A 27,281-nucleotide genomic window follows, 5' to 3' on the forward strand; every position below is an offset into this window, starting at 1 on the left:
TGCTCCTGGAATCCACAGGTCCCTCGCCACTTCTGTGCATGTTGTGTGCTGGGACTGATCCTGGTTCAGACGAATGTCTTTAAAGCATTGCTTTTTCTATCCAAACAGGAATGCACTGAAAGGGGATTTTCTTTTAAAATAGGTTTTTATTGATTTTTTTAGAGAAAGAGGAAAGGAGAAAGAGAGAGAGAGAAATATCGCTGTGAGAGAGAAACATCCATCGGCTGCCTCCTGCACGCCCCCTACTGGGAACCGAGCCTGCAACCCCGGCATGTGCCCTGACTGGGAATCAAACTGGGACCTCTCAGTCCATGGGACTGACACTCAATCCACTGAGCCACACCAGCTGGGAGGTGATTTTCTTTTAAAGGGCAGAGGAGATCTTTGTTATTTTGGCAGAGTTTATATAGGACAGAAGAAGCAAAACCTGACTGTGTCTTAGACGGTAGAAATAGCACTTTGTGTAGCTAATCCCCTGTACCTTCATGATCCCCAGTGGTGCTCCTGCAAGAGGTCTCTGTTGTACTACCTTTAGGATGCATGTCAAGATTTAGACAATTTTAAGGACTCAAGCTTTAGTTGCTTTAAAAGACAGAGTAGAATGCTATGTGATGACTGTGTCCTTGCCAATTCCACACTGGAAACTTGATACACTTTGAAGCCTGCCAGGATAGCTCAGTGGGTGTCCTTAGGATGCCTCCTGAGCCACTGTTACGGGCAGAGGGATCGCGGGAGTTTAGTGAGGACTTGAGGATGCTTATGCTACCTGGAGGCTTCTGACACGTGATGACTCGGGATTCTCCAGAGGACGCGATAACTCTGAAGAACTCATTATCTTTTCCCCCTTTTCTAGGCTGTGGTTATCTTTGCACGCTGGCCCCTTGCTCTGTGGCTTTCCAGACACAAAAGTGCTACTTCTTGCACGGAGGACTCAAGGAGAATGGTCCAAAATGACCACATTTCCTGAAATTATAGCAGCATCCCAAGCAATCTGTGTGGCAAAGTCTGTCTGAGAGTTATCACATGGATAGAGAAAGATTCATGGATTCTCTTCTTGGGAGGTCCTGGCAGGGTGCTGTTGTTAGCATAAATCATCATCATCCTCGCCACTGCTGTTTAAATGGAAGGCCGTCTGGCGTGGGCACGGAGCTGAGTGCTGTGCTCAGATATTCCTAAGAGCAGCCGTGAGAGGTGTAGGTGACACTGTCCCATTACCTAATCAGGGCGGCTGAGTAACTTGCCTAAGACCACACAGGGGACCTGCCCTTAGAAGTGAGAGCCATTGTATCATCTACCGTTTTGTAGAAAGTCAAAATAACTTCTAGCCATTCTTTCCCCACCCAGTCCCTCTCCTCTCTGATTTGTTTTCTTTGAATCTTTCCTTTTCTAGTTAGGTTTCTCATCTGGTTTATATTATGGCTTTATTTAAAATCTTATTCTTTTTTCTAATATGTTAACTCTTTTCTCTTTTATTTTGAACCTTAGTCATTTTCTTCCCCTGGTGTTTTCATCTGCATTGTTTAATGGGGTTAATTGTCTTTGTTGTTGTTTTTCAAATAGTATTTCTGAAGTTTTGCAAGAGACCTAAGAATGCTAGTGAAATTTATAGGAGGCTTCTGGTCTAATATAATTTTAATCAGCAGTTTTCTTTGCCTCCTACAAAACCTTTCATTCACCCGCATGAGTTTCTTCTTTGGTCTGAAATGAAATGACCTTGCAGAGCACTTTGCACAGGGCTTGGCTCAACAAATATCATTTAAGTTTCTTTGAAGAAAGGCGAGGAAGGGAGAAACAATAGTTATCTTCACATCAGTTGGTCTCCTCATGGAGCAAGTCCATGTTTCTTTTACAAACCACCGATTTCTCTCTTCAGAAATAAACCTCACCTGGTAGCAGTTTCCAGGGCACCTGTCGGGGCACAGGTGTTTTGTACTGAGCTATGCAAACTTGCCACCATCCCGGTTTCACTCATTTCTTCAGAATGTTATAAAGTGGATTCATCTCCCTTTGTTACAGATGAGGAAACTGGGTCACAGGGAAATAGATGACCCTGCCCAAAGCCTTACAGAGAGTCACAGTCAGGGTGGCCTCAGGGCCGGTTCCCTAACCACCAGGCTACACTGCCTCCTCTGTGTGTGGGAGAGAGCTGGGGTGGGGTCTAGGGCAGCATTTGGGTCATGAGGGCCTCTCGTGGGGCAGTTACAACCTATACTCTGTCTATAACTGGCACCCATGCTGGTCTCCTTAACCCTGTACCCATCAATTAGGGGCTAGTTTTGAAGACCAGTCTTGAGGTGATGACAGTGGGAACAGACTGGGAGAGGAACAGAAGAGGATGCCTTGAAATAGGAACCCGTTGTACGGCAGCTAAGGATAAAGGGGAGGAGGAGGAGGATCAGAAAGCAGCTGGAGTGTTCAGCCTGGGTGGTAGCATCACTGATAATGAGGGAGGGCAGGATTTGGGGAAGGGAAGATGAATTTAATGTTTGGAAATACAGGTTTGCATTTCAGGGCAGAAAAGTAGGCTAGAGATGTCGGTTTGGGAACTGTTTGTGAGAGGTAATGTTTAGAGCTCCCCAAAGAGAGGAGGGCCCACAGATAGAGCTGGGGTTTGTCTGTGTTCAGGACAAAGAAGGAGGACAGGAAGCAGTGAATAAAACGGAGGAAGTATCCAGGGAGGAGGGAGACCCCGGAAAGCTGAGTGTTCAAGGGCAGGAGCGTTCGTTCATTCCACTCAGTCATGATATGGAGAGCCTTCAAATCTAAACTGTGTTCTAAGGGGGACACCAAGATCACAGAGACCCTGTCATGGGGGCTGTGTTAAGGTGGGAACTTTGGGCTGGGTCCCTAGGGATGAGGAGAAGTCCATTGATAGATAAGGTAGGAAAGACAGAAGGTTGTGTATAGCTGGGAGTCTTTACATTACAACACATGATGCTTTTTCTTAGGTCATCCCAAAAGCTATCTAATTTAGCCAAACCTAAATTTACCACCCAAATTATATTCGAATGCAGTCTTCCTAAAGCGTGTGCTGTAATCAAACAATGTGACATTTGAAGATTCTCTTAATGCTGCAGTGCATAGTTACTTCAGTGAAAAATATTAAAAGTGAACTAGCTTTTTGGTACTACACACATTAAAGACTAGGACGAATGGCTGGTTTCTTTACTGAGTTTTAGGAACCCAGGGGATGCTGGTGCAGGCCCTGCAATGTCCCAATGTGATACTGATGGTGGGCAGCAGTAGCTAATGCTGAATAATAAAAGATGGTTTCATGTGATCCTTGTCAACAGGGTAAGTGTTTGAGCTGCCAGAACAGGAAATTATAAAATTTGCATCTAAAAATAATCTTATCCTTTGCCTTTTCAGTTGTGACCTCCGGTGTGAAGAAACAAAGACCTTGTAGAAACTCCGGCAGTTTGTGAAATCCTTCTTTGTGATCAGCTGATTTGATTTTCTTCAGTATAATGGCAGAGTATTTGTGAGGAAATTAAACTTGATCATACTCCAGCCATCAGTAGCATGGCATCAAATTTTCTATTGGACTTCTAGGACGGTAGAGCTATCTTGAATCCCAGTGCAAGTCTGCAAAATTACAGCAGCTTTGGAAGAAGTTTAAATGCACATGGGACCTCCAAAGCAGGGTTTTTATTTAAAAATTTTTTTTTTATTGCATCATTGTTGACATTCTGGGCTGGATAACTCCTTGTTCGGGTTGGGGGCCTGCCCTGTGAGTTGTAGGGTATTTAGCAACATCACTGACCTCGCCCTATAACATCCAGTAGCGTCGCCACCTGTAGTTGTGGCAATCAGAAATGTCTCCAGCCCTGGCTGGTGTAGCTCAGTTTGTTGAGCGCTGTCCTGTTCATTGAAAGGTTGCAGGTTCGATCCCCAGTCAGGGCACATACCCAGGTTTTGGGTTTGATCTCCAGTAGGGGTACGTGTGGGAAGCAATCGGTTGATGCTTCTTTATTATATCGATGTTTCTCTCTCTCTCTCTCTCTCTCTGTCTCCCTCCCTCCCTCTCCATTCTTCTCTCTAAAAGAGCAATAAAAATATATTTTAAAAAAATGTCTCCAGACATTGCCAGATGTCCCTCGGGGGCAAAACTGTCCCTATTTGAGAACCATTGGTCACTCAGAGTGCAGTCCAAAGACCAGCAGGTCGTCTGTCCCTTCGGGAGCTTGTTGAAGTGTAGTGCCTCAGGCCCTGCCCCAGCCTCTGGAACCAGAATCTGCACTTAACAACACCTGCGGGACACCAGTGGGCACATGAGGTTGGAGAGGGTGTGCACCTCAAGCTCTGCCCAGGGCAACGTGCTGCAGCGGAAGGGCCAGAGCTTTGGAGCCAAACAGGGCTTACTACTAATAGATGTGTAGCCCAGCGGTGTGGCTCAGTAGTTGGGCATCGGCCCATGCACCAAGTGGTCGCCAGTTTGATTCCCAGTCAGGGCACATGGCCCAGCTTGTGGGCCTGATCCCCAGTGGGGGGCCAGTCGATGTTCTCTCTCATTGATGTTTCTATCTATCTCTCCCTCTCCCTTCCTCTCTCTCTAAAATCAATCAATAAAAAAATTAAAAAAATAGCTGTGTGACCTCGGCAAGTTGTTCAGCCTCTCTGAGACTCAGTTTCCTCCTCTGTAAAATGGGACCAAGAAAACCTAATGTGTTGTGAGATTAAAAATCGGGAAATCCAGCTGAAGCAGCGAAAAGGACACCTGGCCCTTATTAGAATCTCAAACGGGCTGGTTTGCTTTCCTCGCCTTGGAAGGCTGTTTTACTTGGCCCTGCCGCACGCACGGTTACTTGTAGTGATGATATAAGAGGTCGAGGAAAAACAATGTGTCTGAGTCAGTGTTCCGCAAGTACAGAGGGTCATAAAAAATCTGCTTGTTTACGAATTTTTATTTTTGAATTATCTACTTTCTTTGAGCTGTGGCTCTTGTGGTCTGGCCTTCCCATTGCTTGGGAAACTGGGATCCCGTTTCTGGAAAACCCATTATCCTGGCCTTGTGGACTCTTATTGGTCCATTCAGAGGCCAGATTCTAAAGGGGGCAAGGGCGAAATTGACGGCAACTAAATGTAAAACTATTTAAGGAAGATGTTCACACTGGTAAACGTCATTCCTCTCCTATGGCAAGTGGATGTCGAAATGGGGCAATTATTTTTATGACTGTTGGTAAAATTTTAGGTTATACAAGATAAGGATAAATATTCTTGCCTTGGGATAAACTGATTGTTCCAGGACTCCCAGACTTCTCCATTTCCCCTTTTTCCCACTATGACGTTGCCTTCATATAAAAGTGTGTATTTTTAAATTTCTCTTCCCGCTATGTCAAGAACAGCTGTCCTCATGGCTTTGGCCCAGTAATCTAACCTGACATAGACAATTCTCTTTTTCTGAAAATTCTCTTGAAGAACAGTGTATAGCCCTGGCTGATGTGGCTCAGTGGCTAGAGCTTCAGCTCTTGCATCATAGGGTTGTGGTTTGAATTTCCTGTCAAGGGCACGTGCCTGGGTTGCGGGTTTGATCCCCGCCTAGGCGGGGCATGTGTGGGAAGTAACCAATCTATGTCTCTCTCTCTCTCTCTCTCTCACACCCTCTCTATCCCTCCCTAAAAATAAATTAAAAAATGATATATAAAATAGGTACACACATACACAAACAATATATGAAGTTGACTTGTGCCGATAATTTTTCGACAAATTGCAAGTAGTTTATCTGAACTGTTGTGATGCTACGAAGATGAAGGGACATGGTCCAGAACCAGCGTTTAGTTGTGTAGACTGAGTACTGCACACCCCTGGGGGCACCACGTGTGCAGTGGACATCATAGATTTGCATATATGTTAGGACATGTTGCTGGAAGGTGGCAACGCAGCTCCTTATGTTAAAGAGGTCACTATATAGCAACAGTTTTCTGGCAGATGGAGGTCAAGTGTCTTGAGGAAGGGCTTCCTTTTCTAATTTGCACAAGGCAACCATCTGGGCATGTTGTAGCCCTGCCCTCTTTACTTACTTTGGGAGCTTCTACTCTGGTATGCAAAACAGTACAAATCATCCTTGAAGTCAGCATGTGGCCAAGAGCCACAGAAAGGGACAATTTAATTTCCATTTGATGCATATGAAAGAAATCCTCCTTAAAAGGGGTGTTTTTGAATATTACTTTCATCTTTAAACTATTGCTGATGGTTGTATATATGTTACCCTCTTTCCCAAGTGAAGGAGAGATAATTTAAGAAGTTGAAGAAGTTTACTAGCATTAAGTTCCAGCAGACAGTAGTTAGGACATACTAAAGAATCACCTTGGCTTAGATTGGTTGAAGATCAGCTGACGTGGAGGAGGGCAGTCCCACGGTGGTTGTGCTGGGGAGACGGGGACACCAGTACCCTTTCATATGTGAGACCACATCTCACACACGTCCTTCTTCAGGACTTTGCTTTTTGGATTGGAGGGCTATTCCCATAACTTAGCGTTGATCATGTGACACACAACTTTGTCATATGTCCTGGCTGGGGTTGACACATTTTACACACGTATTTGTGGTTATTCCCCTTTACCTCCACGCCTTTCTACAGAGAGTGCAGTTTTATTGCATCTGGACAGTCACTGAGGAGGGGAAAATGTGTTTCAACTCCTCCTGTTTAGATGCAGCAGCATTGGTGGTGCAAATATCAGAAGCTCTTCTAGATGACAGAGCAGAAGGAGAGAAGGCAGTTACTGACGTGGGGGGGGGGGGCAGGCAGGGGCATCTGCTTCATCTTTCAAGCGGTGAACTTTTCTTGGGTTTGGATGTGTCCAAATGGATCATTTTGACTGGTTTGCAAAGAAGGATCATATTAGTGCTAGGGTTCTCATCTAGGGTGCCACGAGATGTGGGCTAAACTGTTTGTTTTTTAATAGTCATTGAATTCATGAAATTTGCACATAATGTGTTAAAACTGAATTACATGATTATAATATGATGATGATAGAAATAATAGAAAGCTTATAGAAAGCTTAGTTTGAGTCCAGGATCTCCCCTAATTATCATATAATTTCCTGAAAAAGTTTCTGTTGTTATTTTTATCTTAAAGATGTAGAAACGAAGGCACAGAGAAGTGAACTTAACCCTGCTGGGGACTGGAGGGAATGGGATTTGAACCGAGTCTGACTAACAGATTTCCACTGTTACTTTTCCATGAGCTTAAAGGACAAGGGTTGTGCATAACCACATCTCTGGCACTGTCCATGGGGTGTGTGAATGTCACTGTTCCGTGTTGGATGACCAACTGTCCCAGTTGCCTGGCAGTAAGGGAGGTCCAGGACATGGGACTTGCAGTTTAAAAACTGGAGAAGGGCTGGGTAAACCGGGAGGGGTGGGCCCCCCGCTGCTGCAGGCTGCCGTGGGGACAAGGTCAGGAAGGACGAGGTGGGAACCGCTGGATTGCTTCATCCTGCTTGCTTTGTTATATGTGTTATGGACAGTTTGGATGAGTTTGTGGTTTTTCCATTAAATGTTTTCAGGCTATAAAGAAAATGTGTGAAGAAAGTACAGGGCTGGTCTTTTAGGCAATTCATCAGGCAAGATCCTCAGGGTCTTCCTCGAAGTAGGTGAAGCGCAAACAGCTTGCCATGGTGGTGGGAACACACTTATTGGTTGCATCTCTGCCAGATGTCTTGGTCCTGTTTTTCTCGAAGTTGATGGATTTTAGTAATTTGGGGCCGGTGGGGTAGGGGATAGGGAGTTAGTTCATACTCTCACATGACCCCACCCTGAATGTAGACTGTTTTCCTCCTTTACAGGAGTTGAAAGAGTAAAATTTAATATTGAACAACCATCCACTCTATTGTGCTGGAGAAAAAAGCAATAAATATGCTTACTTTAAAATGGAAATTTGCTACTTGGAAGTGTCTACTCCCTTGAGGAAATCCTTCAGTTCGGATTATCTCATGTTGGAAGATCTTCCCATGGGCCTGGCAGTTGTACGAGGGGAAATTTATTTGATTACTTTTTTTGTAAAAATGAGAATGATTTGTCCTTAAAAACCTTTTTTTTAAAAAAGGTGCTCTTGTGTCCTCACTGGAGACTTAGACATTTATTTTTTCAAATCATTTGCCTATCTGGTCACACATTTTTGTTTCTTTGTGTTTTATTTTTGATCTGTTTTTTTCCTCCTCAAATAGCCTGGGTGTGGGGAGGAGATATCTGTGCCTCTTCGGGACATCTGCTGTTTGTTGCTGCAGCCGACGGTGGAATGCCTCCTTGGAACGGCTTCCGACGGGGACTGTCCATGTTCAGTGCTTCATCAGCTGACGGTGTGAGAGAAGGCAGCGTTCTTACAAGCCAGCTCCCCAAGCGACCCGAGCCTTGCTCTTTACATGTCAACACTTGCAAAAATGATTAACCACTTTGAGCGAAATCTTTATAAGTTACAGCTTTTTGAATACTTCCTGGCTTTCTTACACAGATTGTGTCCTGAGCAGATTGGAATAGTTTCTTCCTAGCTCAGGTTCAAGATTAGAAGTGTCTCTTATTCTTCCCAGGGAAGGGGTGGGTGCCTTTGGATGGTCTTGGGAATACAAGCTTAGTTGCCTCTCTCCTCAGTAGTGTCAAATGATCTCTAATGTCTACCTTTGGTGTGTTTTTTGTTTTGCTTTGTTTTTTTTGGTTTGTCCTATGAGGCTAGAGATCACCTATCACTGTTAGTACTTCTGTCACATTTCAGCTGTGTTCTGCTAATGCGCTGTAGACCGGGATCAGATTGCTAGACTTGTTAGAACTGTGCGAGGTAACTAGGGTCTGAGCAGACTCCTCTATGAGTAAGTTGAGTGTGTCTTAATATGCAGAACTTGGATCATGTAAGGTAGAACTTCTAAATAATTGTAGTATATTGAGATACCTTTTTTGAAGAATTCGATATCAGGACCAGGAAGGATCTCATGCTTCAGAATTTAAGTTGTCTTTCCTTCTCTTTAGTCAAGATGGAGCTGGGAACTCTCAGTTCTTCTCAGGTATCCTTTCTTACCTCTGAACATGTAGCAGAGTTTTATTCAAGCTGTTTGGATCTTGTATGTTTATAATGTTAGCCAAAGTACTAGTATTTATGACATTTCCTTCCTTTCTTTTTTCTAATGACGGATTCTGAAATTTTGAAAACCTTTTATTATTTAACCTCCTGTTTATGTCCTTAACCTCAACCAAGTCAGGTGTGACTAGAAAATAGGAGTGGCATCACATGAAGTAACCGGATTTGGAGAAGCCACACAGAAGGTTACAATTCACATTCCTTAATACACGAGGATGTCAGCTGAGCATAGCGTGGCGAGGTCTGGGAGGAGGCAGGTGAAAAATTAGAACTTTGAAAGCTATGTGTTTCCCTCAGCCTGTCGGATCAGGCTGTGTCGTAAAGCGTACCCACTGCCAGCCTGTCGTTCCGGTTTTTCGATGTTTGGTTGAACTTGAAAAGTAATGAGACTTACTTTGGATTAAGTGGGACAGTCAAGCCTCTTACACTAGTTAGGATTAACATAATATGACCAGTTAAAAGTTTGTGCATTACAAACTAAAAATTCTGTATTATTCTGGCCTACTGAACATTTCTCAAACTTTTACTTTCTAGGGTGTGTAGGGGGCTAGAACAAATATGTATATTAGAAATCTCTTATTGCATTTGTGAGTCAATCAAAAGCTGATTGAACAGACTAAAAATAAAAATCACTTTGAACTTATTACAATCTTGTAAATTATATAACCTAAGAGTGAAAGGCTCTTGGTGTCCTTTCAGCCTTTTCTACCTAAAAGGGCATAAAACGAGTGGAAATGGGTGATTATTATTGTATTTCCCTTGTTGCTACCGTGTAGCTTGTTGTTCTGAAAATGCCTTCTCTGGTCAGTCTCCATGTGCACAGTAAGAGGATAATTTTCTTTTAGGGGAATTAGCTTGTGGCTATGAGACAGCTAAGGTTATAACTTCGGTAGCAACAATGAGAGACCAAAGAAGTGACAGTCTTTGGAAGGTTAGTTTGTTACAGAGAATTACACTGTATTCCCATGAAGGAGGTCTTCTTTAAGAGAGGGTATTCATATTGGGGTCAAATTGGGACCAAAACTGGGGACCAAAATTTGTGTAAATAATGAGAATAAGGTTAGTAAGTTTAGATTGGATGTTCCTCTTGCAAATGAAATTAAATGGTATGAAATAAGTTTTCAAATTTTACATTTAACAAAATGTAGGTGAGAAGTATAACAGTGCTAATTTTTTAAAAGAAGAAAGAATGAAGCTCAAATATCAATTCTCTTTTGGGTAAAATGTTTCCCATAAAATTGACAGCTAGCATGCCACTCAATGTTTGATCTTTGCACTACCATTTTCCAAAAAGTGTCATTTTGCCAAAAATATGCTGGCGAGCTTCTTCCGGTTTCCTAGCAGCCTCCTTAATCTGTTGTTGTTCAGATGCATTTCTTTTGAAGTCCCTATCCTGCCATTATCCTTGTTAGCTATCCCAAGTCAATATATGGTCACTTGTTGATGGCTCTGTCTGAGAGTGTCTGTCTGAGATTCTATGTCTGTGATTCAGTGATTCCCACCAACTTACCCCCACTGAGTGCGAGATGTGTGCCAGACACGGTGCTCGGTGCTGGGGTGCCGTGGCCCCTCCCTTCCAGGCATGCAGCAGGGCAGGAGGAAGAGACTCACGAAGAGTAGTGCCATCAAACATGGTCTATGAGGGGTGCACAGCATGAACAATTCCCAAGTGTTGGGAAACCCTGTAGGAAGTGGCATTTGAAAGGGGGCAGATTTCACGAAGTCTTTATCACACGCCCACCAGGCACTGTAGAGAAAGCTGTTCATAAGACAGGGCTGGTTCTTATGGGAAACAACAGATTGTATAAAGTTAAATAATTTTTATTATTAAATATGTCTTGGAGTGTTTAACACAGTTACTTAACCTAATCACAGGGGGCAAAAGAAGGATTCCTTGAAATTCAAGGAGAAGGCTGGGAAGGGGTAGGGGTCCACAGTGGAGACAAAAGCGGAGTTTTCTGAAGGCTGGAGCCAATAGAAGTCTGGGTCCATAGTAAGAACCAAGGGAAGTCTAGAGCTTTGCCATCCCATAGAGTAGCCATAGTCAATGTGGCTGGTGCAAACAAGGGACTGAATTCATTAGTTACACCTGGCTGGTGGCTGCCCTGACGAACTGCAGGTCTAGTATACCTGTGACAGAGTGGACGACAGGGAGAGAGGTTTTCATGAGGCCGAAGAGAAGCATTGGAGAGACATTTTATGAGATATGCTAGGACTTGGTGAGCAGTCAAGACTTTATTCTAGAGCTTTAGGAAGCCACTAAAGGGTTTTATGAAAGAGCGGGACACAGTCAAAAGGCCATTTGGCAGTAGGCCTGGGGGCAGGATGCTGTTGCTGAATATTAGTAAGAAAGTGACAGAAACAAAGCTGTCCCAAGGAAGAGTGGTGTGGAGGGGTGTGGGATGGACTGCGCAGGGATGGAGGCTGGTGAAGAGATCAGAGGAGGAAGAGGTAGAGTGTACTGGTTCATAATGCAGGCTCTGGAGTCTGAGGGCCAACACAAATTCTGAGTCTGCCATCTTCGGTCTGCCTGGAGGGAGGATGCTTTATGTTATGAACAGAGATGGTTAATGTAGGCTCTGGAGTCTGATGGCTAAAGCCAAATTCTGGGTCTGCCATCTTTGGTCTGCCCGGAGGGAGGATGCTCCGGTCTGTACGCAGAGCTGGCCCCAGAGCTGGCCCGGCTGGCACAGCTCAGGGTGATGGCAGAAGGCCACTTGAGGTTGCAGCCAGGCCTCTTGCAGCCACTGTCATTGTCATTCTGGGGTGGGGTCAGGGGGCAATGTTCTCCTGTTTTTTGTTTCACTTGGTGCAGAAATTAAGGGCCCTTGGTGACATCTCATTCAATCTTCTTTTACCTTATTTGGTAAGCTTTTCGCTAAGCTTTTATGGAAAGTCTGTTATTCTCATCTGCTTCCCATAAGAAAGTGTTTGGCAGTGGCAGAGAGTCCCAGGACTTACGGGAGAGGAGTGGTTTCCTCGGGGTCCCCCACAACATTCTCATAGAACTCGTTTTCCCCAGTTGCAGACCGAACAGGCGGATGGAACAAATTTGCTTTCTCTCTGGCGGAGACTGAGAGGCACGGCTAGGAAAGGGAAATGAGAACAGAGCAGAGCAGGGTACGCGAAAGTTCAGACTGGCTGCGAGGACCCCAGCTAGCTCGCGTAGAAAGGAGTCTTTCCCGAAAGGGCAGCGGATGGAATCCAGTTGCTGGATGCTGCTGGCCTTGAGGAAGGGCTGGAGATGGGAACCACGGGGCTGCCAGAATGTTCTAGCTCTTCTGAGCTCAGGCTTTACCTGTGGGGCATCTCAGTTCATGTGGTAAAATCAGCCTGGGAGAGGGCCTAGCTTGGGTCAGTTTTCATCCTTGCTGCAGCCAGGCCTGGCTTACTGGGAGTGACCGCAGGGAACAAACAGCTTCTGGCCCCTGTTCCATGACCCTGTAGGGCAAGGGCCTGCCTGATTGTTGTTAGAATGGTGTATCATATCATATCAATTATATCATGTCATAGATCATAAATGCATAATATAAATATATAAATAGAATATCATATACTAAGCAGTGTCTAGGATATTATATAAAAAAATTACTCTAAAACTCAAGTTTCTGTCCCTTTACTGGTTGCATCCCCAGCTACTCTGATACAATGCTTATTATAATGAAACTCTTGGACTCTGCCCTGTGTTTCATAGTATCCACTATTCACACATGAGAAAGGAAGGGCAAAACCTATTTTATGTGAAACTTAGGAAATACAGTTTTTTGAAAGGAGGGGTTCAATCTGCAGAATTGCCATGAACATGCATCTACTAAGAATTAAAATTCATTGTGTGTGAAAGATTATGTTTGACATGATCATGATCTAAAGAGTAAAATACAGTTTTAAGGTCCTGAACAGCCACCTGGTGAATGAATGAAGTGCAGTTTTCATGTTTTAACATCACTGGTAAATATTGTAGGTAAGATGAAAATAAATCAGCGTTCAGGATGTACAAGGTAGAGTTTCTGGCGCTTCCTATGATATTCTGAGTCTCCATCTTGAGAATCATGTGAACTAAGACACGGTAAAAAGATATGTCACTCGTTAATTCAGGGCCAATGGACTCTAGCCCCAGGGCCAAATCTAGATGATTATCTGTTTTACTAGATACAGTTTCATCGAGGACTGGCACAAACATTCATTTACATATTGTCTCTGGCTGCTTTCATGTTGCAGCAGCAGGGTAGAGTAGTTGCAGCAGAGACCGAATGGCCTACGAAGCTGAAAATGCATATTCTCTGGCTCTTTACAGAAGAAGTTTGCCTGCCCTGGTTCAGCTCATCCGAGGCAGTGAGCTCGGCGAGGCTGGCCTGGGGGTGAGACCCGCAGGGCGAGTCAAGGCATCTAAGCCCCGAGTCCTGTTTCATCCAGAGTAGCTTAGCTGCCCTATTTGCTCTGTTGGGCCTCTGGATACGACTCAAAAAGAAGAAAGGAAGGATAATGCTATTTGAAACGTGCTGTCAAGGCTACTGAGCTGAAGCACAGAAAGGGGTTCAGAGCACAGAGGATCTCTCTGAGGATGTCTAATTACCCATCCTCACTGTGAGCTGAAGTGTTGTTACCTTGACACAGTGTCTCCAACTGAAAAAAAAAATCCCCGATGGGAATTTGAAAGCTGAGATGGACCTCTGTAATTACTGATTTGCCGGAAATTGCTTTTAAGTCTCTGGCAGCCCATTTTCTCTTTTTGTAGGCAAAGATGTGAAATTTCTTTCTGTGGTGCAATCAGATTTAAAAAGATACACAATGGAATACCATGCAGCTGTAAAAAAGAAAGATCTCTTACCCTTTGAGACAACATGGAGGGACCTGGAGAGCATTATGCTAAGCAAAATAAGCCAATCAGAGAGACACAAATATCACATGATCTCACTTATTAGTGGAATATGTTGAACAAAATAAGCTGACTTACAAAATAGATCCAGAGACATGGAAGTAGGGCACAGACTGACAAACCTCAGAGGGAAGAAGGGTCGGGGGCGGAAAGAGATAAACCAAAGAACTTATATGCATATATGCATAACCAATGGACACAGACAACAGTGTAGTAAAGGCAGGGGGTAGGGAGCGGGAAGGAGGGTGTCAACGGGGGAAAACAGGAGGACATCTGTAATACTTTCAACAATAAAGATAAATTTAAAGAAAAGGAAGCTATGACTAGAGTTGCTGTTCATACTCACGAGGTAATGGCTGAAAAGTGAAACGTGCCATATATCGGTTCTAATTCTTAAAGCATCAACACATTAATCTGGCCTCGAACTTGATGCCATGGAAAATGGCCTCTTACTTACCTAATTTCCTCAAATGTTTTAATTTTTGTAACTTAAGTGAAAAATCTAAATGTGAGTTGCAAGAGTAACTCAAGGTGGGAAATAAAGCCTTGGGATTGGGGCAATAAGGATGAGGCTATTTAGGTTAAGTCACCTGAATTGTAGGTGGTTGTCAAGTTTGCCGTGCTTGATGAAGACTTTGAACCATGAGGCATTAAGGTATATTATATGTCCAAAGAATAGCAAGGTTTTGCCAGTTTTTGTGGGCAGAAACTTGGGACACATGTTTGCATGTTAGATCAGGGAAGATAGAATTTATTATTGGGACAAGCACATTTTATACATGTGAATGCAGTGACCAGAAGGTCATCTGGAAGGGAACACTGAGAAGGGGTGGGGATGGATAGCACTTGCTTCATTGTAGAGGTTTTACCTATATTATCTCATTTAATCCTCATAGTGTCCCTCTGAGATGGATAACTATTATCAATATTATACAGATAAGGAAATTGGTTTATTAAGCCCTTCAAAAGGTCACAGCCATTAAGTACTTAAGCATATTGGCCCATCCCCTCCCCCAAAAGATGATGTGGTTGGAGTTGGAAAGCAACTGGGTGCCCAGGAACAGACCCTTTGCACCCTTCCCCATTTCACAGGGAAGAGAGGATTCAATATGGTCTTCTCCAACCCAGAAATCTCCCACGATAATTCAGAAGGAATCTAGAGCAGTGGGGGAACTGAGCTTGCTTCCTAGAGCAGCCCACGGAGGCTAGAGGATGTGCATTCACTGGCACCTTGAGTAAAGTGGTGGGAGCTGAGGATAGCCACATAGGACCCAAGCTCCAGTGTGGTATAGGAACAGCAGCTGATGGGTCCGGAGTCCTCCAGGGGAGCGATGGCAGATGCCGAGAGGGTTGGAGACCGGGAGACTGGGGATGGGCAGCAGAAAGACTCAGTAGACCTTGTTGGAGTCCGTGCTGGGACTGCTGTCATCAGCAGTTGATGCCAGAAGTCAACATCCAAATCCAGGTGGCACCAGCCACTCTGACACTATCTAGAGATGGCAGATGTGCCCCCAGAGGCTGTTTTCCTAGTGTCAGGGAGTCAGGGGTAGTTGAGAAGAAGGGAGGGGAAAAGTAATCTTAAAAGACTGATGTTTAACTAGTGGTGACAGTTACTTCTAATTGCCAAGGTTAAGTCACCTGTATCTTTAATCTCCACTAGGGGTTGGAATTAGGGATTTGCAGCCTACACTGATGGTCAGTTACAGAGATATAACATTATATATTTGTACATCAAGTATAAGGTTATATTTTTCACATTCTCTGTTAATAATCGCTTTGATCATTTTTAACCAGGAGCAGCTAAATTAATTGTGCTTCTAATTTTTTCATATTAGTGACTAAGCTACACATTTTAAATATTTAGCACGTGTTGGAAACCATGTTTATCATGTATTTTATTTCACTTAATTTGAGAGCTATGTATAATCATTTAATATTTTAAGGCAGGTATCATTATTATCCCACACGCCAAAGGAAATTGAGGCTCAGAGAAATTGGCTTACTTTGCCAAGGTCACACACTGGTACACGAGTGAGGCTGGAGTTATTGATTTAGCATCCGTTTTGGGTTCTCAGAATCTAGCATGGAACCAGACACATAATAAGAGCACAGTACATATCTGAATGAATGAATGACTGCTCACTTGTGTGGCAGCCTGAGCCGGCCACTTGGTATGTTGGGAATCCTGTTCTGAGCAAGGTGAGGAAAGAAAAATAAACCAGAGCTGAGCCTCTTCTCAGTGAATTAGCTGTCCCTAATGTACTGCGTGTTCCAACTCAGAGCCAAGCCTTTGAAGACGTGTGGGTCCTGCTAGAAATCCTCAGAAAGCAAAAGTTTTAGAAGCGAAAAGAAAATGTGTGGTTTAGGGACTCCTGAGCAAAGTTACCTCTTGGGCTGAGTGTAGTGGGGGTTGGGGGATGTGGGAGGGGCCAAGAAAGTGTTTCTGATCAGTTCCTGCCTCTTAGAGTTGCTTTACACCCTCCGGTCATGTGGCTGGAATCCCTGAGCAGAATACTGGAGAGCTTTCCAGGGCAGATCTAAAGAAATCGCAGTCAGCGCTCTGGTACAAAGCAGTGCCAGTTTCAAACTTGGACACCAGCCTTCTCCTAACCCATCCAATCTCACTGACACTACTTTTGTCTGTTTTCCACTTTGTAGTTGGGTCTCTGTTAATCTGATTAAAATACCAATCCTATATGTAGGTGTTAAATCTCTTGTTAGTACTTTGAGGTTTGGGGGTCCTAATTAAGAGCTTCCCCTCACCCCACCTATTAAAAGCACGAGTACATTTGAAAACTTATGGTCGTAGAGTTTGGGGAATCTTTGAAATTGTGCATCTCACTGTGGGAGCTGGTTCTTTACATGCACGTCTGAACGTGTGTGCGAACACTGGAGGCTTCCCAGAGCCTTCCAGCTGCTGTGCGTGTCTCACCTGTCCGACACCGAGTCTGCACACCTCGTAACCTCTCCGTTTTAGAACCGAGGGATAAGACATCTTATATTTGGTGTAAATTGGAACAACCACATGAGGAGAAAAGCTTGTCACTATAGATGAGTCTTAACCTTTGCTTCTGTAATGCTACTTCTGGGATCTATCTTTTGGAGATAATTCTTACTACAGAAAATTTTTGTGCCCAAAAATATTGAGAAAAATTCCCCCCATTTAAAAATAAGATAAAAACTTAAAAAAAAAAAATAAGACAAAAGTCTTTAAAATAAGATAAAACAAAAATGTCCAAATAGGAAGCTAGCAATAACAGGATATTATATAACCATCATAATGATTTAAAAAGTAACAAGAGCCCTGGCCAGTTTGGCTCAGCGGTTAGAGCATTGGCCTACAGACCAAAGGGTCATGGATTTGATTCCCGGTCAAGGGCATGTACCTTGGTTGCAGGTTTGATCCCCAGATCTAGTGGGGGTTGTGTAGGAGGCAACCAATCAATGTCTCTCTCACATCGATGTTTCTCTTTCTCTCTCCCCCCTTCCCTTCTACTTTATCTAAAAATCAATAGAAAAAAATATCCTTGGGTGAGGATTGACAAAAATAAAATAAAATAAAAAAATAAAATGAAATAAAGTAACAAGGTACTGAAGTTCTTACTATTCCATTTTTCAGCTTTTTTTTTTCTTTATTGATTTTAGAAAGAGAGGAAGGGAGAGGGAGAGAGAGGGAGAAACATCAATGAGAGAGAACATTGATTGGCCACCTTCTGCATGCCCCCACTGGGGATTAGGCCCACAACCTGGCGACCTCTTGGTGCATAAATTGATCCTCAACCACTGAGCCACACCAGCTGGGCAGCCATTTTCAGTCTTAAGAGAAGGGAGTGGCTATGGAGCCAGCTCAGAAGGGACAGCAGTGACGAACACTGAGCCAGGTGTCAGGAGACTTGGCTATGGCTGGGCTGTCCCCAGAAGATGTGGAGCCTGGGCCACTCAGCCATCACCACCTGAACTAAGTTCTCCAAAAGGAACTGTGTGGCTGGTGTTTCATAGGTTCCTCGGGTTGCCCATAAACACAACAAATGAGAGTATAGTTAGATTTCAGGATAATTTGTAGCAATAGCTTTGGAAGCTGCTTTTGTAATTCTGTTGTTATTATCCTATGTAATATCTTCTGTAGTTGGGGTAGTAGGGGAGGGATGTAAGACCCGCCTTTCTTCAAGCTTATCGTTTTAGCCCATACTTCTTTTATTTTTATTTGTATAATCGCCATTAGGTATTGTGGGTTACACTCAAGTGGGACTTGTATGGGAGGCATCAGAAAAAACTTTCACACACTTAAATTGTGTTTCTGCAAAAATATAATGTTAAAATTAACACAGTGTATAGACGTGAACTACTATCCATGTTGACAAGTAACATTAAAATCAATGTGTAGCCAGGTTAGAAAAAATAATAACCATCAGAGCTTAAAAGAGGAATATTATTTTTAGTTTTAAATCACCGTTTCATCCAAATGCAGTCAGATGTCCTTCTGGTTTACAGGCACAATAGAATTTTAATGCTAGAGAAGAAGGACAAAGGAGAGTGTCCTGTGGTGGACCTCCCTGAGGTCACCTCCACTCACCTTCAGGTTACAACAGCAGACCTGCAGTGGGGCTTGGTGGGCTTGGGGCAGTGCGGGAACCAGGGCGAGTTACTTACGTTGCTGGAGACCTCCTGGGTAAATGTGGAGGCAGGAGCTGGAGCAGATCAGCACTGAGAAGCTCCAGTGCTCTGCGAGGAGTTCAGAGGTGTCCACAGGTAAAGAGTTGCCCTGATCAGATACATGTGAGAAACGCCGCATCCTCCTTTGGAGATTCCCAATGTGTGTGAGCATATTTTAGGCTGCGAGATATTCTGTAGTAAAGACGTATTTTCCACAGTGTTTCACCCAGCATGTCTTAAATGTATTTGATGACAGAATCCTGTTAGCAAGGAACATATTTTTGGGAAACACTGAACTAAGTTTTTTCCAAATCCAAGATTCTGGGGTTTTAAACATACCATCCAAATGTTGCTTAGCAACCTTACAGTCACTTGATTTCCCCACTAGATGGCACCCTTGAATGAGATTTACTTTTTATTTTTGATTGGTTTCTCCTTGGACCTTTTTGGACATTGCTTTTCCCATGCCCCGGGAAAGTGCAGATTAGTTATTAAATGGATTTTAAGGCTATTCTGGTAAGATTTTACAAACCATTTAAAAATGAAACAGTTGTATCAACTATAGGGATAAATATCAGCCCAAATTGAAATAGTATATTAATTTTTTCTCACAAGAACTGACTTAAAAAAACCCCACTATTTGAATAATATCAGTATATCTTTTCTTCTTAAAGTTTTACATGAGACTTTAGCCAGACAAAATTTGATTAGACATTTGGGTTGTTTTTTTGATCGACTTGAAACAGTGAGGCTTTGAGAGAATCTGGTGGTACTTGGGGACCTCCTTTAGTTTCTGGGATGGCTACGAAGTGTCTCCAGCCATTCACGTGAGTATCATTTTGTTAGGGATCACTGAAACATCATTGCCTTTAGGTGGCTGTGCACCTTCAGAAGGTCTCACTTTCCAGCAGACTGTGTAAACTGGTCTCTTAAAATCTCCTTCATGTTCTAGTAAATTTTTGATTGGCTCTTTATTAAAAATAATTTGCTATTACGCAGTAAGATTTGCTCTTCTGTGGGTTAGTCAGTCAGTCTGTCCTTCACTGGGTCTCACTGTTGGAAGCTTAAGCACTTTGGCGCCCCCTCACCTCCTGCCTGGAGTTCATGGAATTTCACACATTGGTTTAAGTGTGCCCAGGAGTTTTGGAAAATAAAGGCAACTTTACTTAAGGAATAGTCATACTTCGAGTTTGTTCAACTGAAGGATGTTTACCTATTAGAAATGTGTGCCTTTTAAATGATGGAAAGGGAGCTTTAAAAAATATAATGAGGAGGCTTCCTGAATAGCTTCCTGAATTACCTGAAATATGTGTGTGTGTGTGTATGTGTGTGTGTGTATGTGTGTGTGTGTGTATGTGTGTGTGTGTGTGTATGTGTGTGTGTGTGTATGTGTGTGGGGGGTGGGGGGGTGAGAAGCTAAACTGTAACTGGTGTCTCATCTTTCAATGCTATCTTCTGAAGGTAAAATCTTTGTAAGGCCTCTTAAATTTTATTCCAGGAAAAGATCCTTCCTGAACTTCAAATAGCACCACACAGACATTAAAATTTCTCATACTTCCTAAAGGTAGGTTATCTGAATTGTGATTTTCTTGGCAAAACTATCAATCTGCTGCTATTCTTGCTTTAATTGTTGTGCTTGTGAATTTTCTTTTAGCTTTATGTTCCATAATATTCAGCATGGCATGGGCCCTTGTTTTTAGTTCATCTTGGGCTGTTAGGTTTTTAGCATGGTAGAGTATAAAAAAATTTGTATTTAGAAAATCTGTTTGAGAAATTTGAAGAGATTTTGTGAGTGTGGTTTATAATGGCAATGTCAGATAAAACAGATAATAATCATCATAGTTCATATGTATTGAGCACTTATTTTTCCAAGCATTTTACATGTATTAGCTTATTTAATCTTAACAGCAACCTGTTGGAGATAAATTCAATTTCTTTCCTTTTCTTTTTTCTTTTACGAACTATAAGCAAAAGTTTATTCAGAAAGTCACAGAGGTAGAAGAAGTGGGTTGTAGAAGAAATGGGTTCAGGAAACAACTTACAGAAGGGCCCCTTAGAGCTTAGGAGAACGAGAGAAAGATAAAGGTAACAGGTAACGCAACTGAGGGGCAGATGAGGAGGACACAGAGTCATGGGCATGCCGTCGGGAGGAAGAGCATGACAGACCCATTTCTGTGGCATTTCAGATGACAACTGAGCGCCAGGAGGGTTACGGTTAAGTACAGTCACACAGAGGCCCAGCAAAGACTGCAGATCTGGTCTGTCATGACTTACGTTTTACCACTACACGAGGGATTTGAAATGTTCCATCCTAAATGTTTTGTGGAACATGCTATGAATCTTTGGAAGGTCGACTTAGACTAGGCCAAGAGGCCATAAGGTAGCAAGAAATCTCCTGATAATGAGAACTCAACTTCCAATTTTGCTCTCAGCTCTAGACACCAAGATTTCTTGGCCTGATGGCTTCATATTCAAATATGTTTGGCCGTATTTCTCAAAACACTGAGTTACTATACTTTGCATTAACAGTGCTTGGCTTTGTCTTTTATGCAGAAAGCCCCTCCAGGCCTCTGTAATGTGCTAAAAAAGATCTTGTCTAAAACTCATGAAAATAAATAACATAAAACTGTTCTGAATAAATTTGAGTTAAGTGAAAGGAACCCTTTTCTGTGTATGCGTATTGCATACATACAGTTGTGTGCGCCTGTGAACACATGTTCTGTCATTGGGCCCAGCACCAATATCCTTCATAGTGAAGGACATCTCAGAATTTCCATTATAAATTATTTTAAGGGTTTATAACTAATACTGTAAAAAATTCAACTCCGCTGGAATTTACTTTATTGTGTTTGTAGGATTAGTTATTGCAAGGAAGCATGTAGATGAAAACATATTTTTGCCTTAGCAGTTGGGGCTGTTGCAAACGTTTGTGTAATTGTTGAGGTGGGTAGGAAGCCTGTCGGAAATAGTGCAGGGACCTCAACGATTCAAGTGGCAAAGTATAACCTCTCAGTTGGATTCTGGATGCCTGACGGGCAAATGCAGTTTCTTCTTTAAATTGCATGTCAATTATAAGCAGGAAGTCCACATAGCATATCATTGAATTTTGTTGCCCCCCCCCCCCCCGCCAATTTTTAAAAAAGAAATAGGTAGAATGAAAATTATTAGTCAGAGGCACATGGATTTATTTTTACCATCAAGACCAAGACTCCACTCAAAAGTCCCCTCTTCTGGAAAGCCTGCGGTAATGACTGAAATATACTGTGCACTTCTGTCACTATGCTAAGCTTTACATGACTGTTCTCATTTACTGCACTGAATGTCTTCATTTTACAGATGAAGAAGCCAGAGATGAGAGAGAAGTAATCTGCCTAAGGTTACAGAGTAGGAGCTGGTAGAAGAGCTCATTGTCTGGGTGCCAGAGCCTACAGTCTGTAATGGGGTGTGCCCAAAGGTTCCTGATACCCAGTCTGTACTGACATTCCTTTAATCCAATTGTTCTCAGTCCTGGGCCTCATTAGAACAATCCAAGGAGCTTCAAAATGCAGACAGCAAGTCCCACCCCATAGCCATTAAATCAGACCACTGGAAATGAGGCTCAGGTTATTTTATTATGCAAAGAAAGCTGGCTGAGAACCCCCCTTCCGTCCCCCACTTTATTCCTGATCAGCTTTAATAGTGGTGAGGTCAGTTATTTCTCAAGTAAAAGCTTAATTAATTCATAACCCACTCGTTTAAAATTTGCACCAGTCTGTATGGGCTAGGCAAAAGTTTACCCTTTGCAAAGGATTTGCTAAGCAAATTAATAGATTACACTGGAGCACAAGGGAAATGTTTATCCCATTAAAGAGCACAAAAAGCTTTCAACTGTAATTGAAAATTGTATTCATTTAAACAAATGGATAAGTGAATTTCAGGTCATTTTAACACCCATTAAATAAACTTCTTAAGTACTGTTAATCCACAACATTTTATTAACCTGCTGATTACTTACTTTAAAAAATTGTTTCTAAGAAAAATATTCAATCATTCTAAGTTTTGATGCAATTGACTTGGGTTCTCCTTACCTTTAGTTGAAGTTATTGCCGTGCGATTTGCTGTTAAGTCTTCCTAAATAATTTTATCACGGGGCACTTGGGCTCCATGAGATTTCAAATTTCTTAAAAGCAAGGATCTCATCTCTTATTTTTTAGCGTCCATGTGCATTTTCGGTGCTTGTGCCTTGTAGGAGCTCTAGGAATGTGTGCTTTGGACCAACGCAGTGCCTGCTTGGGCAAAACGAACCTTCAGTTAAGGAAAATGTAGATCACATTCAGTCTGTGGCATCAGATGGCTGGGCATACTCATCTGTGTTGTTTATGACCATGGGTTGATTCATGCCCGAGCTACATCAGTTGTTACATCATTGAATTTGACTCCTGGGAAGATACAAGAGCTCCTGCTGTGCAAATGTTGTGTCTGGTCACAAAACAGGGAAGACACAGAGACTGTACCTGGTCAACTGCTATCAATTTTGTGCCTTTCCAGAAAGCAGAATGGTGCAGCAGTTAGGAGCCAAGGTTCTGACATCAGTGGACTCCGTTCAATAAATGGTTCTGTCTGGCCTTAGACAAGACACTTATCTTCTTTGAGTAATTCTTCATCTTTAAAATGGGGTGTTGTGAGAATCAGGTGAGTTAACTTATAAACATGATCGGGATAGTGGATGGCCAATTGCAAACCTCAATGTATGTTACCTTTTACTGTTACTATAGAATGGAATAATGAGTTTAGGTCAGTGGTTATTAACGGGATGATATAATTCTGCCTCCCGGGGGGCATTTGGCAATGACTGGAGACGATTTTGGTTGTCACAGTGTGGTATGTTGTATGTGATTACTAGAGGCACTTAGTGGGTCAGAGGCCAGAGATGCTGCTAAACATTATCCAAAGCACAGGACAGCCCCCCACAACAAATAATTATCTCTAACGTCTGTGTGTCAAGATTGAGAAGCCCTGGTGTAAAGCCTAATAAGCACATGTAAGTGAAGATAAATCAGCCAAGAAAATATTTTTGTTTTCTTTTTGTTAAGTATTTAAATAATGTTTAAATATTAAAATTGCTCCAGTATATCATGGTAAGTCATGAAGATAAGTGTTTCACCTGGGGAATAGATTTACTGTGACGACTAGGGAAGAAGTATCACTCAGGAAAGGCACAAGAAGCTGGCTTTTAGGAAGCAGCCCACCTAGGACATCAGAGTCGGTGGAATATGCTGGAGAAAGCCATGGGGCTGCCGTTTGGGGATTAAGTTGCTAAAAGCAGGTTCTTCTTGCCACTTCTGAAGCTACCTTATAAAGAAGTATTCAGGTAGTGGAGGAAGTTTTGTTGCTTTTAAAATAAAACTAAAAGTGTGTCTCCATTAACACACAAATACAGGTCTGGCAAACTGTGTCAAATATATGTTGAGTTAGGGTCATTTGGAAATAACCTCTAATCCACAGCTAGCAGCACACCGGCTGCTAGTCTAACATACACTGGGTCCCTTCTATTGCTCAAAATGATCAAGTTCGAGTATTTGAGAATGAGTAGTGGTATTTTTCCTAGTGAGTTGAGTTTACATTTTGCTCTGTACTTTGCTATAAAAACAGTTGGTTTTAAAGACTAGTGTTAGAATGATCTCCAGTGCTTCAAAATGTGAACAAAATTTATAATATATTAAATATACACACATTTAATATATCATATAGGTATTTTAAAAATTACAAATATTCTTTAGATTGGAATCTAACCTCTTCAGCTTGGCTTCCCAGGCATCTCAGTTAGATCCCAGCCTGTGTGTTGAGACTTGTCTCCCCCCATGTTCCTCTCCCACATTGTGTTCTCCTTAGACCAGAGCGCTGACAATATGAAGTCAGCATTAGAGGCAGTTTTTCTGTCTTTAAAGAGAACTTGTCTTGCTCCCAGATATATCGCCTGGCACAGAGTGGGTGCCTTTGGTGACTGTGTAGTAATGGCCCCTCACGGAGCACGTACAGCGCACCAGGCAGTGTGCCTCTCCTTCTTTGGGCCTTTATTCCCGCCCTTGCCCAGAAAGGGTTTCCTTTTCTCTTTTAAAATCACCCCCAAACCTCCTTCATGAGATCTCTTTTTCCTTCGTCAGCTCCCAATCCTCTCAGAACAACTCGTTCCTCTTCAGGAGCTCAAAGGACTGTGTTCTTCTTTGGTTTGCCTTTTGTTTTTTTTTCTTCTCTTTTTTAAATCCTCACACAAGGACATTCTTCCATTTTTGTTCAGATAGAGTGGGAAAGAGAGAGAGAGAAATATCGATGTTAGAGAGACACATCGACTGATTGCCTCCTGCACAACCCCAACTAGGGCTGGGGATGAACCACAACCAAGGTACGTGCCATTGACCAGAATCAAACCCACAACTCATTGATCTGTGGGCCTACGCTCTAACCACTGAGCCAAACCAGCCAGGGCTGGTCACACCAATACCCTTGTCCCTGGATTGTATATAGCCGGAGACAAGGAGCCATGACTGTACATCCGTCCATCTGCCCCAAAGTCCTGATTTGAATAACTTAGTGGACCTTCCCCTAGTCATCAACTTGAGGTTCTGTTTACTATCATGCTATTTACTTTGAAATGAGTCTGAGGAGATTACGGCTAAGTGAGGGTCACTGTGTCTCATTCTATTTGGTAGCTCCTTATCTAGGGTAGCACAGAGTGCACGCCTAGCTAGGAAATGACTGATGCCCAGAGTCACTGTTAGGTGGCTGTTTCTGTGTACGTATCGTTTGTTGTGTGAAAGACAGTTGATGATTCTCAAAGCGTCTATTCAGTGAGTGATGTAAAAAAAGTAAATGTCTAACATATTAATTTAATATTAATTTTAGCATTTAACTCATTTAAATCTGTTTTTTTGTAAAAAAAAACAACAACAAAAAAACATCTATTCAATGACATTACTCAGGAAGATAGATGGAGTTAGCCTCTGCATTAGTCATTCAGACAGTGTGGAACTAATCTTAACATATGAACAACAACAAAAAAGTAAAATGAAGAGCAAAGAGATTCTTCTAGAAATGAAAATTAGCCTGACTAAAGCTGTGTGTGTCAGAAGGCCTTTCGGCTTGACCCCGGTGTGGTGCTCTTAGATCACCAAACTCTACCACTGAGCACACTCTCTGCTTTTTACGTGGTGCCATTGCTGGAAGAGTGAGACCAGTCCTTACATGCTTCCTGCCCTTTAGGGCTTTATGCTGTAGTGTATGGCTTAGCAAACTTTTTGTTAAAGGGCCAGATAATAAATATTTCAAGCTTTCTTGGCCATTTCATCTTTTGCAATTATTGAATCCTGCCATTGCAGCATGATTGAAGCAGCCGTGGACAATACATAAAGCTCGACTCTGTTCAAATAAAACTTTATTTACAAAACTGGCAGCAGGGTTTAGTGCATGTCATAGTGTGTGGAACCACTGCTCTAGAGTGTGGCTTAGTGTGTATATATGTGGATATGTATATAAAACCAGTGTTAGAGTGTGTGCTTTTTACTGCAACATTGTAGGAACTCTGATTGGGAAAGAAAGCTGGGCCAGAGTAGTAGGGCAGAGGCCTGATGAAGGAGAACTATCTCTTGTCTTTGTGATCATTTGTATAGAAATTTTACTCATTCCACTTTTCCACCAAGAAAGTTGTGTAAGTCATTCACTTTTTCATTTCTTCCACAAGTATTTGCTAAGTCATCATTATACTCAAATGTTCATTCTGGCTTTTTCAAGTATCAGAGTTGGATGTGTTTTTCATATTTTAATGACTTACTTTACACATTTTAGCATCTCGGAAATTGGGATGCGTCTCACACTGGATGGTGTGTTATTGCAAGGTTTTTCTTTCTCTGCAGATATATTAAGATGTGCCTTACCATCACTGGTGGCTTAGGTTGTGAAGAAATATGGTAGATGTTTTGGTACCACCATCTGTATTTTCTAGAATAGATCATTTACTTTAGATATTTTAGTTTTTATGTGTACATTTACTCAGCAACTTGCTAGATAGAAAGATTCTGAGAATATGTTAAATAAAGATGCAATTTTTTTTTTTTAAACTAATACCTTAAGTCCTGACAGAGATTGGTTACTTTACATGTCTCAGTTAATGTTCTGTTAAATAAACTTCTCTTGTCAAGCATGGCTTTTTCTGTGCTCTTTGATGCTTTTGGCATGTTTCACAGATTTTCTTCATAAAGGTAAATTATGGACAGAAATTTCAGAAATACCATTTTGTGGCCCAGTGAGGAACCTGGTCATAGCCCTCTGTCTCTTACCTATAACTTTCCCTTTGTTAGAAGCACAGAATTTGAGAACAGGTGTTGGAATATGTGTGTTTTCCCCCAATTTATCTCATTTTTAATTTCATTGCTCTCAGATTTTCTAAAACTATGAAGTTCTTTATGTAGGACTGGCCTAATTAGGAGAGCTTGGGAAGGTTTGTAAAAGGTTTAATGTTCCCCCTCTTTCCTGTGCATATAAATCAATTAAAATGGGCTATGAAGAAACTCACACTCAAATCGAGTATAACTCCAGATTTCATTGCTATGTGCTTGTTTTCTACATTTAAGGAGGAGGTTCCACTGAACTGTATTTATGATTTACAGTAGCCAGAGATACATTTCAACCAGTTCCATGATATATATC

At 42.3% G+C, this 27,281-nt stretch overlaps 1 protein-coding gene and 1 non-coding gene across 3 annotated transcripts in view; both read left to right on the forward strand.

The window, feature by feature from the left end:
• The window catches only part of ERC2 (ELKS/RAB6-interacting/CAST family member 2), a 922,431-nt gene that overhangs the window by 184,297 nt on the left and 710,853 nt on the right, over window positions 1–27,281 (forward strand). The gene's annotated exons all lie outside the window — the stretch shown is intronic.
• On the forward strand, window positions 25,422–25,498 carry LOC118633662. Its single transcript, XR_004960216.1, has one exon. It is a non-coding gene; the product is annotated as a small nucleolar RNA SNORD72 (small nucleolar RNA).

Source organism: Molossus molossus, unplaced genomic scaffold, assembly GCF_014108415.1.
Source record: "Molossus molossus isolate mMolMol1 unplaced genomic scaffold, mMolMol1.p scaffold_m16_p_18, whole genome shotgun sequence".
Classification (NCBI taxonomy): domain Eukaryota; kingdom Metazoa; phylum Chordata; class Mammalia; order Chiroptera; family Molossidae; genus Molossus; species Molossus molossus.